The following is a 19,925-nucleotide window of genomic DNA, read 5'->3' on the forward strand; positions in this document are numbered from 1 at the left end:
AAATAGAAGAAACATAAGATGACAGTGTCATCATCATACACCTCATGAAACCTTCCAGTAAGAGAAGTATAACCATTCTAACCTGTCAAAGATTTCCTCACAATAAGGATTTCTACATTATAAGGCTCTTAGCCATTTAAATAATACAACTTTCAGACACATTTTCCAACAGTCTGTAAGTGAAAACCATATATGAATATTAAAAGTAATGTCAACTCATGAAAGTATACCCAGAATATTTACATAAATTTTCCTTTTGTTAACTCAATCCCCAGGCATCTAATTGCTTTAATATATAATTTCAAACAAACCTACCTCATATATTACTTTCTTAATAATTTTTTTATTATAATGCCTCTTTTAAAAAGTATACTACTTTTGGAGAACAACTTAAAAATAGGAGATGAATATTAAGAGGTACAAACTTTCAGTTGCAAAATAAATGAATCATGGGTATATAATGTATAGTGTGGGAAATATACGCAGTAACTATGTAATATCTTAGGATAGTGACAGATCATAGCTAGCTTATTGTGGTGAACATTTTGTAATATACAGACATATTGAATCACTAGGTTGTGTAACAGAAACTAACATAGTGTTGTAGGTCAAATAGAGTTCAAAAAGAAACAAACTCATAGAAAAAGGCATCAGGTTTGTGGTTAGCAGAGGTGGGGGATGGGGAAAAGAGAATTGGATAAATGCCGTCAAGAGAGAAGGCAATGGCACCCCACTCCAATACTCTTGCCTGGAGAAACCCACGGACAGAGGAGCCTGGTAGGCTGTAGTCCATGGGGTTGCAAAGAGTCAGACACGACTGAGCAACTTCACTTTCACTTTCCTGAATTGGAGAAGGAAATGGCAAACCACTTCTTGCCTGGAGAATCCCAGGGACAGGGCAGACTAGTGGGCTTCCATCTATGGGGTCGCACAGAGTCAGACACGACTGAAGCGACTTAGCAGCAGCAGCAGCAGCAGCAGTCAAAAGATATACACTGCTCTTTATAAGATAAATAAGTACTAGGAATGCAATGTACAAGATGTGCAAGATAATATTAATACGACTGTAATGTGTGAGGGATTGGGGGCAGGAGGAGAAGGGGACGACAGACGATGAGATGGCTGGATGACATCGCCAACTCGATGGACATGAGTTTGGGTGAACTCCAAGAGTTGGTGATGGACAGGGAGGCCTGGCATGCTGCAATTCATGGGGTGCCAAAGAGTCACACACGACTGAGCAACTTAACTGAACTGAATGTTATATATGAAAATTGTTAAGAGAATAAATTCTAAGACTGCTCATCCCAAGGAAAACGTTTCTCTATTTCTCTAATTTTGTCTCTATTAGATCATATCAGATCAGTTGCTCAGTCGTGTCCGACTCTTTGTGACCCCATGAATTGCAGCACGCCAGGCCTCCCAGTCCATCACCAACACACGGAGTTCACTGAGACTCACGTCCATCGAGTCAGTGATGCCATCCAGCCATCTCATCCTCTGTCGTCCCCTTCTCCTCTTGACCCCAATCCCTCCCAGCATCAGAGTCTTTTCTAATGAGTCAGCATTTCACATGAGGTGGCCAAAGTACTGGAGTTTCAGCTTTAGCATCAGTCCTTCCAATGAACACACAGGACTGATCTTCTTCAGAATGGACTGGTTGGATCTCCTTGCAGCCCAAGGGACTCTCAAGAGTCTTCTCCAACACCACACTTCAAAAGCATCAATTCTTCGGCGCTCAGCCTTCTTCACAGTCCAACTCTCACATCCATACATGACCGCAGGAAACGCCATAGCCTTGACTAGACGGAACTTTGTTGGCAAAGTAATGTCTCTGCTTTTGAATATGCTATCTAGGTTGGTCATAACTTTCCTTCCAAGGAGTAAGCGTCTTTTAATTTCATGGCTGCATTCAACATCTGTAGTGATTTTGGAGCCCCTCCAAAAAAGTCTGACACTGTTTCCATTGTTTCCCCATCTATTTCCCATGAAGTGGTGGGACCAGATGCCAAGATCTTTGTTTTCTGAATGTTGAGCTTTAAGCCAACTTTTTCACTGTCCACTTTCACTTTCATCAAGAGGCTTTTGAGTTTCTCTTCACTTTCTGCCATAAGGGTGGTGCCATCTGCATATCTGTGGTTATTGATATTTCTCCTGGCAATCTTGATTCCAGCTTGTGTTTCTTCCAGTCCAGCACTTCTCATGATGTACTCTGCAAAGAAGTTAAATAAACAGGGTGACAATATACAGCCTTGACGTACTCCTTTCCTATTTGGAACCAGTCTGTTGTTCCATGTCCAGTTCTAACTGTTGCTTCCTGACCTGCATACAAATTTCTCAAGAGGCAGGTCAGGTGGTCTGGTATTCCCATCTCTTTCAGAATTTTCCACAGTTTATTGTGATCCTCACAGTCAAAGGCTTTGGCATAGTCAATAAAGCAGAAATAGATGCTTTTTTGGAACTCTCTTGCTTTTTCCATGATCCAGTGGATGTTGGCAATTTGATCTCTAGTCCCTCTGCCCTTTCTAAAACCAGTTTGAACATCAGGAAGTTCACGGTTCACATATTGCTGAAGCCTGGCTTGGAGAATTTTGAGCATTACTTTACTAGCGTGTGAAATGAGTGCAATTGTGCGGTAGTTTGAGCATTTTTTGGCATTGCCTTTCTTTGGGATTGGAATGAACACTGACCTTTTCCAGCCCTGTGACCACTGCTAAGTTTTCCAAATTTGCTGGCATATTGAGTGCAGCACTTTCACAGCATCATCTTTCAGGATTTGGAATAGCTCAACTTGAATTCCATCACCTCCGCTAGCTTTGTGTGTAGTGATGCTTTCTAAGGCCCACTTGACTTCACATTCCAGGATGTCTGGCTCTAGGTCAGTGATCACACCATCGTGATTATCTGGGTTGTGAAGATCTTTTTTGTACAGTTCCTCTGTGTATTCTTGCCATCTCTTCTTAATATATTCTGCTTCTTTTAGGTCCATACCATTTCTGTCCTTTATCCAGCCCATCTTTGCAGGAAATGTTCCTTTGGTATCTCTGATTTTCTCGAAGAGATCCCTAGTCTTTACCATTCTGTTGTTTTCCTCTATTTCTTTGCAATGATCGCTGAAGAAGGATTTCTTATCTCTTCTTGCTATTCTTTGGAACTCTGCATTCAGATGTTTATATCTTTCCTTTGCTCCTTTGCTTTTCATTTCTCTTCTTTTCACAGCTATTTGTAAGGCCTCCCCAGACAGCCATTTTGCTTTTTTGCAAGGACAGGGGATCCCTGTCTCCTGTACAATTTCATGAACCTCATTCCATAGTTCATCAGGCACTCTATCTATCAGATCTAGGCCCTTAAATCTATTTCTCACTTTCACTGTATAATCATAAGGGATTTGATTTAGGTCATACCTCAATGGTCTAGTGGTTTTCCCTACTTTCTTCAATTTAAGTCTGAATTTGGCAATAAGGAGTTCATGGTCTGAGCCACAGTCAGCTCCTGGTCTTGTTTTTGCTGACTGTATAGAGCTTCTCCATCTTTGGCTGCAAAGAATGTAATCAATCTGATTTCGGTGTTGACCATCTGATGATGTCCATGTAGAGAGTCTTCTCTTGTGTTGTTGGAAGAGGGTGTTTGTTATGACCAGTGCAGTTTCTTGGCAAAACTCTATTAGTCTTTGCCCTGCTTCATGCCGTATTCCAAGGCCAAATTTGCCTGTTACTCCAGGTGTTTCTTGACTTCCTACGTTTGCATTCCAGTCCCCTATAATGAAAAGGACATCTTTTTTGGGTGTTAGTTCTAAAAGGTCTTGTAGGACTTCATAGAACCATTCAACTTCAGCTTCTTCAGCATTACTGGTTGGGGCATAGATTTGGATTACTGTGATATTGAATGCTTTGCCTTGGAAATGAACAGAGATCATTCTGTCGTTTTTGAGATTGCATCCAAGTACTGCATTTCGGACTCCTTGGTTGACCATGATGGCCACTCCATTTCTTCTGAGGGATTCCTGCCCACAGTAATAGATATAAAGTCTCTGTATGAGATGATAATTATTCCCTGAACTTATGTGATAGTTATTTAATGATGTATGTAAGTCAACATATCATGCTGTGCATTTTAAACTTATGCAGTGATATATGTCAATTATATCAATAAAGGTGGAAGAAAAAATATATGTAATCACATCATATGAGAAAGACACTAATGTGTAAAATATTATATTTGAACTTGAAAAATTCAAGAAAGTTTCAGTCACAATTTTTTCAACACAATTCTCTTCATTCAGAAAACATATAAATTTGAATTATATGCTATCTTTGGATAAATCCACAATTGTTTTGCATACCTAATCAAGGATGAAAAAATAAGACTGCACTCTCTTATGATTCTTTCATATTCCTCATCATCCAATCACTGCCCACTGTCAGCTTGTCTTTTTTTCTTTGGTGATTACAACAAAGTATATTGTGTGTTATGTGTAAAATTTGTTTGTGTTTAAATTGTTCTCTATAAATACATATACCTCTTTTTGCCATTTTGTTTGCTTCTTCTAGTTTTGTTGAGATATAATTGACATATTAGCACTGAATAAGTTTAATATGTACAGCATAATGATTTAACATCCATCATGAAGTGATTATTACAATAAGTTTAGTAAATATTCATTATCTCATAGAAAGAAAAATAAATAGAAAAAATTTTTTTCTGGTAATGAAAACTCTTAGGATTTATTCTCCTAAAACTTTCAAATATAACACAAACAGTGTTAATTATATTTATCATGTTATAAACTATATCCCTAGCACTTGATTATCTTATAACTAGAAGTTTGTGCCTTTTAACCACTTTTGGCCAATTCTGTAACACTATTAGCTCCTATTACCCAGCATAGTTGGAGGAGGAAATGGCAACCCACTCCAGTATTCTTTCCTGGAGAATTCCATGAAGAGAGGAGCCTGGCAGGCCACTGTCCATGGGGTCGTACAGAGTTGGACATGACTGAGCAACTATCACTCACATTCACACACAGCATAGTGATTTGATATTTCCATATGATGAATATAAATTCTTTAGCATTTCAGTTATATACTTTTCCTTTTGTGAAAATTATTTGATTTTTTGGGGGTGGTTAGGGTGAAATGTATCATTTTCACTTAAAATTGATAATAGTGGTTTTGTATTTGAAGAATAATGATTAAAATGGTTAAATTGAGGGGGAGGTATGATAGATGTAATTTCTATTAATGTCTGTCAAGTATTCCCATTTAATTTTAAGTTCTTGGAATGCAGAATTCATGTTCTACTTTTCTAATATCTTCCTCAGAACATAGTATTACACTGGGTATCCAATAGATTGGTGGAATGATTAAATTTCTTCATGGCACTCCTTTGAGGCTTTCCTATAGTTCATATACCTTAAGGGTTTTTATTTAGGAAAAGCAGTTTCATAAAAAGCCTTTTGAATAATAAAGGATTGGTGTATATTATATCAGAACTAACATGGGGAAAGCATAAGAAAGACATGTGTCCAGGGAACTTGAGTTTAAGTTTCTGCCATTGTGGTTAATAATAGTACTATTATTAACAGCTTAGTTAGCTTATTTGATCTTCATTTTCCTCATTAAAAGAATTGTTTCAAATTAATTTTATTGGAATATGGTTGTTTTATAATGTTGTGTTAGTTTAAGTTGTACAACAAAGTGAATCTCATACATATATCCACTCTTTTTATGGATTCTGTTCCTATATAGGCCATTACAGAGTGTTGAGTAGAGTCCCCTGTGCAATGCAATAGGTTCTTATTAGTTATCTATTTTATATATATTCATGTGTGTATGTCAATCTCAATCTCTCAGTTTATCCCTCACTCCCTTTCCCAATTGGTAGCTGTGTTTTTTTTTTTTCTACCTCTGTGACTCTATTTCTGTTTTGTAAATATGTATTTTGTACCATTTGTTTAGATTCACATATAGCCAATGTGATATTTGCCTTTTTCTGTCTGACTTACTTCATTTAGTATGACAGTCTCCAGGTCCATCAATGTTACTGCAAATGGCATTATTTCATTCTTTTTATGTCTAATATTCTGTTGTATGTGTGTGTGTATACACACACACACACACACACACACACACACACACACCCATACACACACTCCAAGCCAGGCTTCAGCAATATGTGAACTGTGAACTTCGAGATGTTCAAGCTGGTTTTAGAAAAGGCAGAGGAACCAGAGATCAAATTGCCAACATCCGCTGGGTCATCAAAAAAGCTAGAAAGTTCCAGAAAAAAACATCTATTTCTGCTTTATTGACTATGACAAAGCCTTTGACTGTGTGGATCACAATAAACTGTGGAAATTTCTAAAAGAGATGGGAATACCAGATCACCTGACCTGCCTCTTGAGAAACCTGTATGCAGGTCAGGAAGCAACAGTTAGAACTGGACATGGAACAACAGACTGGTTTCAAATAGGAAAAGGAGTACGTCAAGGCTGTATATTGTCACCCTGCTTATTTAACTTCTATGCAGAGTACATCATGGGAAACGCTGGGCTGGAGGAAGCACAAGCTGGGATCAAGATTGCCGGGAGAAATATCAATAACCTCAGATATTCAGATGACACCACCCTTATGGCAGAAAACAAAGAACTAAAGAGCCTCTTGATGAAAGTGAAAGAGGAGAGTGAAAAAGTTGGTTTAAAGCTCAACATTCAGAAAACAAAGATCATGGCATCTGGTCCCATCATTTCATGGGAAATAGATGGGGAAATAGTGGAAATAGTGGCTGACTTTATTTTTCTGGGCTCCAAAATCACTGCAGATGGTGATTGCAGCCATGAAATTAAAAGACACTTACTCCTTGGAAGGAAAGTTATGACCAACCTAGACAGCATATTAAAAAGCAAGACATTACTTTGCCAACAAATGTCCATCTAGTCAAATCTATGGTTTTTCCAGTGGTCATGTATGGATGTGAGAGTTGGATGCTGAAGTTGAGAAAAAAAGTTGAGCACGAAAGAATTGTTGCTTTTGAACTGTGGTGTTGTAGAAGACTCTTGAGAGTCCCTTGGACTGCAAGGAGATCCAACCAGTCCATCCTAAAGGAAATCAGTCCTGGGTATTATTTGGAAGGACTGATGTTGAAGCTGAAACCAACAGTTTGGCCACCTGATGCAAAGATCTGACTCATTGGAAAAGACCCTGATGCTGGGAAAGATTGAGGGCAGGAGGAGAAGGGGACGACAGAGGATGAGATGGTTGGATGGCATCACCGACTCCATGGACATGGGTTTGGGTGGACTCTGGGAGCTGGTGATGGACAGGGAGGCCTGGGGTGCTGCAGTTCATTTGGTCACACAGAGTCGGACACTACTGAGAGACTGAACTGAACTGAACTGACCCCACATCTTTTTTGTCAATTTCTATGCCAATTTAAGTTGCTACCATATCCTAATTATTGTAAATAGTGCTACACTGAGCAATAGGGTACATGCATATTTTCAAATTATGGTTTTCTTTGGATATACATCCAGGAGTATGTTTGCTAGATCATATGGTAGCTATATCTTTAGCTTTTTAGGAGCTTCCATACTGATCTCCATAGTACCTGTACCAATTTGCCTTTCTATTAACGATGTAGAATAATTCCCTTTTCTCCACACCCTTTCCAACATTGTTTGTAGATTTTTTAATGACAGCCATTCTTACAGGTGATACATCATTGTAGCTTTGATTTGCTTTTCTCTGATAATTAGTAATGTTGAACATCTTTTCATGTGACTCTTGGCCATCTGTATATCTGCTTGGAGAAATGTCTATATCATCTGCACATTTTTTATCTGATTTTTTTTCTTATATATTGAGCTGAATCAGGTATTTGTATATTTTAAATGAAATCTCTTGTTGGTCACTTTGTTTGCAAATATTTTCTTCCATTCTACAGATCATTTTTTCATTTTGTTTTTGGTTACCTTTGTTATGTAAAAGTTTTTAAATTTAAATAGGTCCCATTTGTTTACTTTTTATCTTCATTACTCTAGGATATAAATAATAAATATCATAATAAAGATCTTGAGGTGATTTATGTCAGAGAGAATTCTGCTATATTTTCCTTTCTGAATTGTATAGTATCCAGTCTTATAATTAGGTCTTTAATCCATTTTGTGTTTCTATTTGTGTGTGTGTGTGTGTGTGGTGGTGGTGGGGGGGCACATTAAAGAAAGTTCTAATTTCATTCTTTTACATGTAACTGTAAACCAATTTTCCCAGCACCTTATTGAAAAGACTGTTTTTTTCTTGTTGTATATTCTTGCCTCCTTTGTCATAGCTTAGGTAGACATAGCTATGAGTTTATCTCCGGACTTTCTATTCTGTTCCTTTGATCTATATTTCTGTTTTTGTTCCAGTACATACTGTTTTGATTACTGTAGCTTTTGTAGTACAGTCTGAATTTAGGAAGCCTGATTCTTTCAGCCTCATTTTCCTTCTTAAGATTGTTTTGGTTATTCCTCACCTTTAAGTGATAATAACAGAACCAGTTTTTCAATATCACCATAAATATTAAGTGAGATAATGAACGTGCATAGGAGGAGGGAAATTTTAAATATTCTAAATAGTTCTAAACATTCTACATAGTTCTAAATGTTCCAAATGTCTATGTTCTAAATAGACAACACAAGTTAGCAAATGAACACTTGAAAAATTAACAAGTAAAGAAATAAAATGTCCAAGATTATAGAAAAAGCAATATTATCTTTAAGCATGTGTGTGCTTAGTTCCTCAGTTGTGTCCAACTCTGTGACCTCATGAACTGTAGCCCACCAAGCTCCTCTGTCCATGGGGATTCTCCAGGCAAGAATACTAGAATGGATTGCCACACCCTCCTCCAGGGCATTTTTCCAACCTAGGGATCAAATCCAGGTCTCCCACATTGCAGGCAGATTCTTTACCATCTGATCCACCAGGGACACCCTCTTTAACTGAGTGTCCCTTAAAAAGGAAGTGGTGTAAGAAATGGGCATTGCCTTGTGTACTAAGTAAAAGTCAATGAAACACATTTCAGGTGTAAGAGAATATGTGAATAAAGTCAGAAGTGTTGTGGGTGGAGTGCATGGGTGCATGCTAAGTCTCTTCAGTTTGTGTCTGATTCTGTGCTACCCTATGGACTTATAGCCTGTTGATCTCCTCTGTCCATTGAATTCTCCAGGCAAGAATACTGGAGTGAGTTGCCATGCTCTTCTCTAAGGGATCATCCCAAACCAGGGATTGAACCTGCATCTCTTACATCTCCTGCATTTGCAGGTGTTTTTTTTTTGTTGTTGTTGTTTGTTTGTTTGTTTGTTTTATCAGTAGCCCCACTGGGTGTAAAGAAACACACATTAGAGAAGAAAACTTAGATATATTAGGAAAATTTCTGGAAATTTGTTTGAAGAAAGATATGAAGGCAACGTGATATAGATTTGCACTGGTATTAGTACTGCTGCTAAGTCTCTTCAGTCGTGTCCGACTCTGAGCAACCCCATAGACAGCAGCCCACCAGGCTCCCCTGTCCCTGCGATTCTCCAGGCAAGAACACTGGAGTAGGTTGCCATTTCCTTCTCCAATGCATGAAAGTGAAAAGTGAAAGTGAAGTCACTCAGTCATGTCCGACACTTTGTGATACCATGGACTGCAGCCTACCAGGCTCTTCCACCCATGGTATTTTCCAGGCAAGAGTACTGCAGTGGGGTGCCATTGCCTTCTCTGGGTATTAGTATTATGATAACTATTTTAGATTTCATTTGATAAAGAATGAAACAGATGGTGCATGCTTCTAAACAATAGAATCTCTTGGACATAAGGGTTAACTAGACATGCATTAAAGGAAGGTGAAGTTGGAGTAAAGTTAACATCAATGTTGCCTGGGATATACGTGATGCTAATAACAGGAAAAGAGAAAACAGTAACAGAGAATAATTTCAGTCCAATAACCAGAGAAAACAAAGATAGATAGAGAACATTATATATATATATATATATATGAAAATGAAATAATTTAAAAGTGCATATAAATTGAGTAAAGCCACACATTATAACTTCCCTGTGGTTGGATTAACTGAGATTCTTTCATTATGAGCGCATTTTGTGGTTTCAAGTTTATTTACACAATAAGATAGAAATTTTAAAAAGCTGATCAAAACCTCAGTTAAATGTTGATCTCAGGAGCTATGATGAATAGCCATTTACTCTCTCTTATTCTATTTTGCTAATTACAGTAATTAACAATAAAGTAAGTTTAATTTTTTTTGCCTCTGAACAAAGTTAAAAAAACATAAAATTGTACAGATGGAATCTCATATAATTCAAATTCTTTATTTTATAGAAGCCCAGATGACTTATTGAAGAATTAAGAACGTGTTTTCCAAGTCACGATTTAAAACCATCTTATTTTCTTATAGAAAATATCACAGTAAATGGTGATAAAGTACAGAATATTTTTAGCATTAAGAGAATTCAGAAATCCTAACTACTCTTACAGTGATCCCACTGGCATATTTTCAGTGCTTTACCCAGGACTTATAAAGATTATAAGAGAGTGAAAATCCAAGAAAGAAAGCTGAGAAGACTACAGAGTATGCAATTACTTTATTGAAATACTTCTTAAAATTATATTTGCAAAATGCACCATTAAGTCAACTAAAATTTTTCAGTCTGTAAACTTTGAAGGTTATGTAGTCTTTTAACATGCATCACAGTATCAAACATATTTTTTCAAAAATTTTATTTTTTGCATATACATGTGTAAAAATTAAGCACAAAATATGAAAAAGAGAAGCTACTGATTCATGTTGAAATATGGCAAAAAAAAAAAACCCTACAATATTGTAAAGCAATTATATTCCAATTAAAAATAAATTTTTCAAAAAAGGAAAACATAAACTGAGTTACAAAATATAAAAATCAAAAGCACAAAAATGGACATTTAAAATGGGGAAAAGACTTAAATAGATACTTCTCTAAAAAAGATCAACAGGCATGGGTATGGATATGGGTTTTTTGGGTATGCTTCCACTTGCACATATGTGGAATTTCACATGCTAATTCAATAATGCATTTTGAGATGTAAAATATATTTAATATTTAAGCCAATTTTGAAAGATAACTTGGATAGAAAATTTAATTATATACTGTTAAGATGTGCAATAAAAAATTAATATATGTAATCAATTTTGATTGATATATGTAATACAATTGATACATGTAATCAATTACAATTGATATATGTAATCAAAAGAAGAGAACAAAAATCAAGAAAAAGATTGACACATATGTAGTCATTTGATCTTCAACAAAGGCATCAATGTAATTAAATGGTTGAAGTTTAATATTTTCAATAAATAATGTTGAACAACTGGAAAGAAACTAACCTTGACTCTTGCCTAATATCACATTTAAAAATACTTGGAATAAATTATAATCATAAAGATAAAAACTAAAATAATAAAATACCTAAAGAAAATAAATTTGGTAACCATGGGATTGATACAGATTTCTTAGGTAACACACATACATACAGACATGCACAAACCCCATGAAAGAAAAGTTGATGAATTAGATCATACTGCTGCTGCTACTGGTAAGTCACTTCAGTCGTGTCTGACTCTGTGCGACCCCATAGATGGCAGCCTACCAGGCTCCTCCATCCCTGGGATTCTCCAGGCAAGAACACTGGAGTGGGTTGCCATTTCCTTCTCCAGTGCATGAAAGTGAAAAGTGAAAGTGGAGTCGCTCAGTCGTATCGGACTCTTAGCGACCCCATGGACTGCAGCCTACCAGGCTCCTCCATCCATGGGATTTTCCAGGCAAGAGTACTGGAGCGGGGTGCCATTGCCTTCTCCAAAATTAGATCACATTGTGATTTAAATTGTCTATTCCTCAAAAGAATATGAAAAAGAAGGACAAAGGTAAGCCCTAGCACTGCTACTCTCATACCAGCAGATGAAGCCCAGTCATAGGTCTATTACCAGCCCACTGGTGGACAAAGTGTGGTCATGGAGTCTAGCTGCAGGGTCCAGGGTTCCCAAAGCTAATGTTGGACCACTAGTGGGTGGGGCCAATTCCTAGCATATGAAAAAGCAGTTACAATTGACACCACAGAAATGCAAAGGAACTACAAAATGATTACTATAAATAATAAATCAATAAAATAGACAACCTAGAAGAAATAGACAAATTTCTAGAAATGTATCATCTCATGAGAATGAGTCAGGAAGAAATAGAGAATATGAACAGACAAATTACTCATGATCAATGTGTAATAACTTTGTAATAAAATACTCTCAAATAAAGTCCAGGACCAAATGTCTTCACAGTTGAATTCTACCAAATATTTAGAGAAGAAATAACACATATAATTCACTAAATTGTCCAAGAAATTGCAGAAGAAGGAGTGCTTCTGAAATCATTCCATGAGGCCAGAATTCCATGATATTAAAATTAGACAAAGATATCATGAAAAAAGAAAGCTACAGATCAATATCACTGATGAACATAGATGCAAAAATCCTCAAGAAACTATTAACAAACCAAATCTAACAGTACATTAGAAGGATCATACACCATAATGAAAGGGGATTTCTCCCAAGGATGAATAATTTTTCCATATCCATAAATCATTATGAGTGCTACAGTAATAAATTGAATAATAAAATCATATGACCATCTCAATAGATGCAAAAAAATCTTTTGATACAATTCAGTATCCATTTATGATAAAACTCTCCAGAATATTACTAAAGAGAAAACTTACCTGAACATAATAAAAGCTATATATGATAAGCCCACAGCTAATACCATGTTCAACAGTGAAAAACAAAAAAGATTCCCTTTAGGATCAAAAACAAGACAAAGATGTCCACTCTCACCACTTTTGTTCAACATAGTCCTAGCCATGTTAATCAGGAAAAAGTAATACAGGAATCAAAACTGAAAAGGAAGACGTACAGTAAGTCCTCTACATATTAATGTTCAATTTGCAAGCCTTCAAAGATGCAAATGTGCATTCGTATGTCCAGATACATAAGTTAGCCCACTGTCTGGCATACATTGTCATGTGCGTGAATCATGTACAAGGGTGGTTGTGTTTGTGCACTTTACAGTAATATATTGAGTACAGTAGTACAGTATCTTTGTTTCAAGTCCAGGACGTCTGGAAGCAAGTATAAAAGCAGTGGTGATATAGCTGGTACTGTACTGTACTTTTCAAGGTACTTTACTGTAAAACTAAAAATGTTTATTTTTTGTGCTTATTCTTTATGTATGATTTGTGTGAAAAGTATTATAAACCTATTACAGTATAGTGCTATATAACCAATTGTGTTAGCTGGGTACCTAGAATAACTTTGCTGGACTTCCCATCATGCTCTTAGAATGAAACTCATTCATATGTAGGGGAGTTAACTGTAAAACTGTCACTGTTTGCAGATGACAGGATACAATATGTACAAAATCCTAAAGATGCCACAAAGAAACTACTGGAGCTCATTTGTAAAGTTTCAGTATACAACATTAATATACATATATCTTTGTATTTCTATACACTAACAGCAAAATATTAGAGAAATTAAGTAATCAATCTCATTTAAAACACCATCAAAGAGAATAAAATATGTAGGAATAAATCTACCTAAGGAGACAAAAGACATTTTCTTAGAAAATGACAAGACACTAATGAAGCACTGTTCAAAAATGATCTCACAACCCAAGGAAATCCTCAGATTTAACACAGTCCCTATCAAAATACAAATGCTTTTTCAAAAAATAGAATGAGATCAACTAATTTTAAATTCTGTGTGAAAATACAAAAGACATTGAACAGCTGAAAAAACAGGATTGGAGGAATCATGCTCCCTGACTTCACACTACACTACAAAGTTACAGTAATCAAACAGTAGTACTACTGCAAAATAAGATAGATCAATGAAACAATAGAGAATTCTGAGATAAACCTACACACTCATAGTCAATTAATCTACAATCAAGGAGGTAAGAATATACAATGGGGAAGGGACAGTCTCTTCAGTAAGTCCTGTTAGGAAATCTGAACTATTACATGTACAATATGAAATTAGAACATTCTCTAACACCATATACAAAAATAAAATCAAAATAGATTAAAAACCTACATGTAAGGCCAGATACGATAAAACTCCTAGAGGAAAACAGAGGCAGAATACTCTTTGACGTAAGTCACAGCAACGTTTTTTTGTAGTGTCTACTAAATTAAAGGGAATAAAAGCAAAAATAAACAAATGGGACCTGGTTAAAAGATTTTTTACTTAGCAAAACCAAACCAGCAGCAAAATGAAAAGACAACCTACTGAGAGGGAGAACATATTTGCAAATGACGAATAAAGGATTAATATCCAACATATATAAACAGCTCATACAAGTAACCATCAAAAAATAATTAAAAATGGGCAGAATTGAATATAAATTTTTCTGAAGTTGAAACACAGATGGCCAACAGGCATGTTAAAACATGCTTAACAGAGCTAATCATCAAGGAAGTGCAAATCAAAATCACAATGAGATACAACCTTATACCTGTCAAAATGACTATCATCAAAATGAATACAAATAATAAATGTTGGTGAGGATGTAGAGAAAAGAGAATCCTGTACACTGCTTGTGGAAATGTAAATTGGTGTAGACACTATGGAAAAGAGCATAGAGTTTTCTCAAAAAACTAAAAACAGAACTATCATATAGCCCAGCAATTCTACTAAGTCCAAAAATAAAAACAAAACATGCAAATTCAAAAACATATATACAAAGCAATGTTCATAACAGCATTATTTTCAATTGCCAGGATAGGGACACAACCTAAGTGTCCATTAACAGATGAATGTACTTGGGGGACCTTGGGAAGTGAAAGTCGTTCAGTCGTGTCTGACTCTTTGAGACCCCATGAACCATACAGTTCATGGACTTCTCCAGGCCAGTATACTTAAGTGGGTAGCCTTTCCCTTCTGTAGGGTATCTTCCCAAACCATGTATCAAACCCCTGTTTCCCACATTGCAGGTGGATTCTTTACCAGCTGAGCCATAAGGGAGGCCCAAGAATTCTGGAGTGGGTAGCCTATCCGTTCTCCAGTGGATCTTCCTGACCCAGGAATTGAATCAGGATCTCCTGCAATGCAGCCAGATTTTTTACCAACTGAACTATCAGGGAAGCCTTGGGGGGCATTACACTCCCTGCCTCTCCCCACTGGTAAACTCTAGTTTGTTCTCTACATTTGTGAGTCTGCTTCTTTTTTGTTATGTTCACTATTTTTGTTATGTTCACTAGTTTGCTATAGATGTTGGTAGTAAAGCAACTATTTTGTAACCACCAGATAATAAGATGGCAATATAAGCCACCTTCCCAAGATGACTGAGCAGAAAGTTTGACAGTATTGTGTCACTGATCACATTCTCAAATATACCAGCTCCAAGTCAAATATTTTTTAGTTCTCATTAGATGAGAAAAAATTAAAACTGATTAGGATAAGTGCATGAGTTTGACATACTCTTACACTCAGGTAAGAGTATTTATTTCCAGCTAATGTGGAAATTAATGTAGAATGAAAGTGCTGTCTTATTTATTTAGTAAGTACAGTTGTTCCCTCTACCTCCTTACCTAGGCTGTCTCTTAAGATAGTTTAGCCCACAGCAAGTCATGCATCAAATCCCTCTGGTAAACCAGGAAAAGATTTCACAGAGTGAGTCCCCTTCCACGTTCAAGGCAGAGTTAGACTTATCTCAATACAATCCCTTTAAGAAAAGATTCATAAAATCATAATGAAATTTTTATAATTTATAACAGGAATAGTCCTCTGTCCCTTTTTTAAGAGTCTGAAATGATGTCTTTTGTTCTCATCTGTTCTCCTATTAAAACTTAAATCTGGCTATAATTCAGCTAAACTAACATAGCATAGCTATTTTTAGGTATAGATGAATTTCTTTTATGTGATTTTTAAAATTTTTTTTCTACAATGAACATATGTCTGAAGAAAGTAATTTTCCAGAAGTTTCATAAAGATTTTTCTCTTAACTTAAGGGAAAAATGGCAGCCATTCAGATGTATTGCACATTTCCCAAAAAAAGAAATCATAGTATAAAATTAGATATGATCAGACACATTGTCTCTTGCCTATTAGTTATCCATATTCAAATCCAGTTAAAAATACCTTACCCACTTAATTCTTTATTTTTATTTTCATCCAGAGAATAATTAATGTCCTAATACATCATAAAGAAAGACTGTTGTCGTATATTTTTTTGAAGGAAAGAAAGCTGAAAACAGGGTATGAAATGATTTGTTTACCTTGTTTGAGTTAAAATTGCTTTAATTTTTCCAGCTGCATTGCTGTAATAATTTAAAAGCCTGAGCATGTCTCCTGGTATTATTAAAACAAAACTGAAATTAAGACACAGCCCACTCAATCCATATCATAAAGCAGTCAAGGAAATGCTGATGGTGGTTTAACTATTGATAGTTGGTTGAGTTTTATGAACTAATGGACTATATATATCATCAACAATTATGCTGAATATGGATTGATGATGTTATGCTTAAGCAAAGAAAAGGTCTTGCCTAAAAGATTTCCTATTTCAGAATTCACTTTATTTTGCTTCATGCCTAAAGCAGGGATATGGGTGAGGAAAAAAGTACCCATGAAAGGAGATATTGTTATATCTGCAATTTAAGTGTGAACTGTGTCAGAAAATATTTGGGTTCTACAAAAGTATAGTTAGAACAGGCCATTTTCTTGTGGTGACGCATTTATGTAAAGTGCTGTGCTGTGTTTAGTCTCTCAGTCCTGTCTGACTCTGTGCAACTTCATGGACTGTATAGTCCTCCAGGCTTCTCTGTCTGTGGGGATTCTCCAGGCAAGAATACTGCCACGCCCTCCTCCAGGGGATCTTCCCAATCCAGGGATCAAACCCAGGTCTTTCACATTGCAGGCGGATTCTTTACAGTTTGAACCCCAAGGGAAGCCCATGCATATTGGAGTGGGTAGCCTATCCCTTCTCCAGGGGATCTTCCTGACCCAGGAATCAAACCAGGGTCACCTGCATTGCCGGCAGATTCTTAACCAGCTGAGCTACCAGGAAAGTCCTTATGTGAAGTACTTAGCACTAAAGAGAGATCTCCATCCCTGCAAGAGTATCTGTTTTGAAAAGTGTGGGTAGCTTAGTACTGTTTAGTACTTCTTCTTTAAGTGATATGGGGTGTGTGTATGTGTGTATTGGAGAGGGGGTGGAGAAGTTGTTGTTGAGGAATAGCCAGTCAAGTAATGACTGTCCTCAGGAATATCAATAGAGTTGCTATTGAAGGACTCAGTGGAAGCAAAATTCAAAGGAGCAGCTGTAGTGGGTAAAATGAACAGCACCTTACCTACAACTCAGCGATTCCAATTCTAGATAGATAACTAGGGACACTCTCACATAGATGCATAATAGATGTGTATAAGAATTTTTGTAATATCAGAAAAATGGAATCAATCCAAATGTCACTAATATTAGGCTGAACAAATTATCATGTATTTTATTAGCGAATCACATGCATAGTGAAGTGAATCAATAAGCCATATGTGTCAGGTATAATGAATCCAAAAAACATAATACTAAGAAAAGTAGGCAAGTTAGATTTGGAACTTTAGTTCAAAAGCACTATTAAACAATATAACTTAAAAAGACAATTAACATGAATTTAAGTAATTTAAGGAGACCAATTTTAAAGTGTACAGTGAAAGATGGCTAGAAAAATTTTCCAAAAGATAGTACATATTCCATTTTTAAACTTGGTTTGGTAAAACCAGGAATATTTGCTATGTACAAAATGAGAACTACGTACAAAATGAATGTTGTCTCAGGGAATTTTCACAACTTATTTTCACAAAGTATCATATATTACTGATACCCTACTTTATATAAAGGCAAACTTAAGCACATATGAACTTGGCCAAAATTTCACAGAGTAAATTATTCAAGATAACACACAGCTAGCAAGGTTCAAAACTGAGATCCAAGTTTTGAAAATTTGTAGAGAAAATGCTCTTAACCACATGGTTATAGACTCCTGTGCCTAGGGCATTATCTTAGCACATGCATGATTTTAATATACTTGCAATCATAATATATATTCCACATGTATTTTATATATATGCACCTATGAATATATAAAATATTATAATCAGGGAAATAGTCTGTGTCATTATTACCTTTCTAAACATACATATTAAAGGTTGCATAGTATTTTATCCTGTCTGTGCCATATTCATTAGAAAATAATTTTTGCAACAAAATGCCATTAGTAGGCACAATTTTTCCTTCTCTTCATATTTTTAAAATATTAAGTTCTTATCATACTTAAAAGTATATGTTATTGTCATGTGTAAAATTAGTATGCCATTTTTTCGAAAATCATTTCTTAAATTTCCAGCAATGTTTGAATATTTAGCCTTTATAATTAATTTGAGTATTTCAAAATTATGCAGGTATATAATATATTTTAAATAATGAACAGTATGAAACAGTATGAAAAGGCAAATATGAACAGTATGAACAGTATGAAAAGGCAAAATGATAGGATACTGAAAGAGAAACTCCCCAGGTCAGTAGGTGCCCAATATGCTACTGGAGATCAGTGGAGAAATAACTCCAGAAAGAATGAAGGGATGGAGCCAAAGCAAAAAGAATTCCCAGCTGTGGATGTGACTGGTAATAGAGGCAAGGTCTGATGCTGTAAAGAGCAATATTGCATAGGAACCTAGAATGTCAGGCCCATGAATCAAGGCAAATTGGAAGTGGTCAAACAAGAGAGGGCAAGAGTGAATGTCGACATTCTAGAAATCAGCGAACTGAAATAGACTGGAATGGGTGAATTTAACTCAGGTGACCATTATATCTACTACTGCGGGCAGGAATCCCTCAGAAGAAATGGAGTAGCCATCATGGTCAACAAAACAGTCCAAAATGCAATACCTGGATGCAATCTCAAAAACGACAGAATGATCTCTGTTCATTTCCAAGGCAAACCATTCAATATCACAGTAATCCAAGTCTATGCCCCAACCAGTAACGCTGAAGAAGCAGAAGTTGAATGGTTCTATGAAGTCCTACAAGACCTTTTAGAACTAACACCCAAAAAAGATGTCCTTTTCATTATAGGGGACTGCAATGCAAAAGTAGGAAGTCAAGAAACACCTGGAGTAACAGGCAAATTTAGCCTTGGAATACGGCATGAAGCAGGGCAAAGACTAACAGAGTTTTGCCAAGAAAATGCACTGGTCATAACAAACACCCTCTTCCAACAACACAAGAGAAGACTCTATACATGGACATCACCAGATGGTCAACACCGAAATCAGATTGATTATATTCTTTGCAGCCAAAGATGGAGAAGCTCTATACAGTCAGCAAAAACAAGACCAGGAGCTGACTGTGGCTCAGACCGTGAACTCCTTATTGCCAAATTCAGACTTAAATTGAAGAAAGTAAGGAAAACCACTAGACCATTCAGGTATGACCTAAATCAAATCCCTTATGATTATACACTGGAGGTGAGAAATAGATTTAAGGGCCTAGATCTGATAGATAGAGTGCCTGATGAACTATGAAATGAGGTTCGTGAAGAAAAAGAAATGCAAAAAAGCAAAATGTCTGTCTGGGGAGGCCTTACAAATAGCTGTGAAAAGAAGAGAAGCGAAAAGCAAAGAAGAAAAGGAAATATATAAACATACGAATGCAGAGTTCCAAAGAATAGCAAGAAGAGATAAGAAAGCCTTCTTCAGTGATCAATGCAAAGAAATAGAGGAAAACAACAGAATGGGAAAGACTAGAGATCTCTTGAAGAAAATCAGAGATACCAAAGGAACATTTCATGCAAAGATGGGCTCGATA

Source organism: Bos javanicus, chromosome 28, assembly GCF_032452875.1.
Source record: "Bos javanicus breed banteng chromosome 28, ARS-OSU_banteng_1.0, whole genome shotgun sequence".
NCBI lineage: Eukaryota > Metazoa > Chordata > Mammalia > Artiodactyla > Bovidae > Bos > Bos javanicus.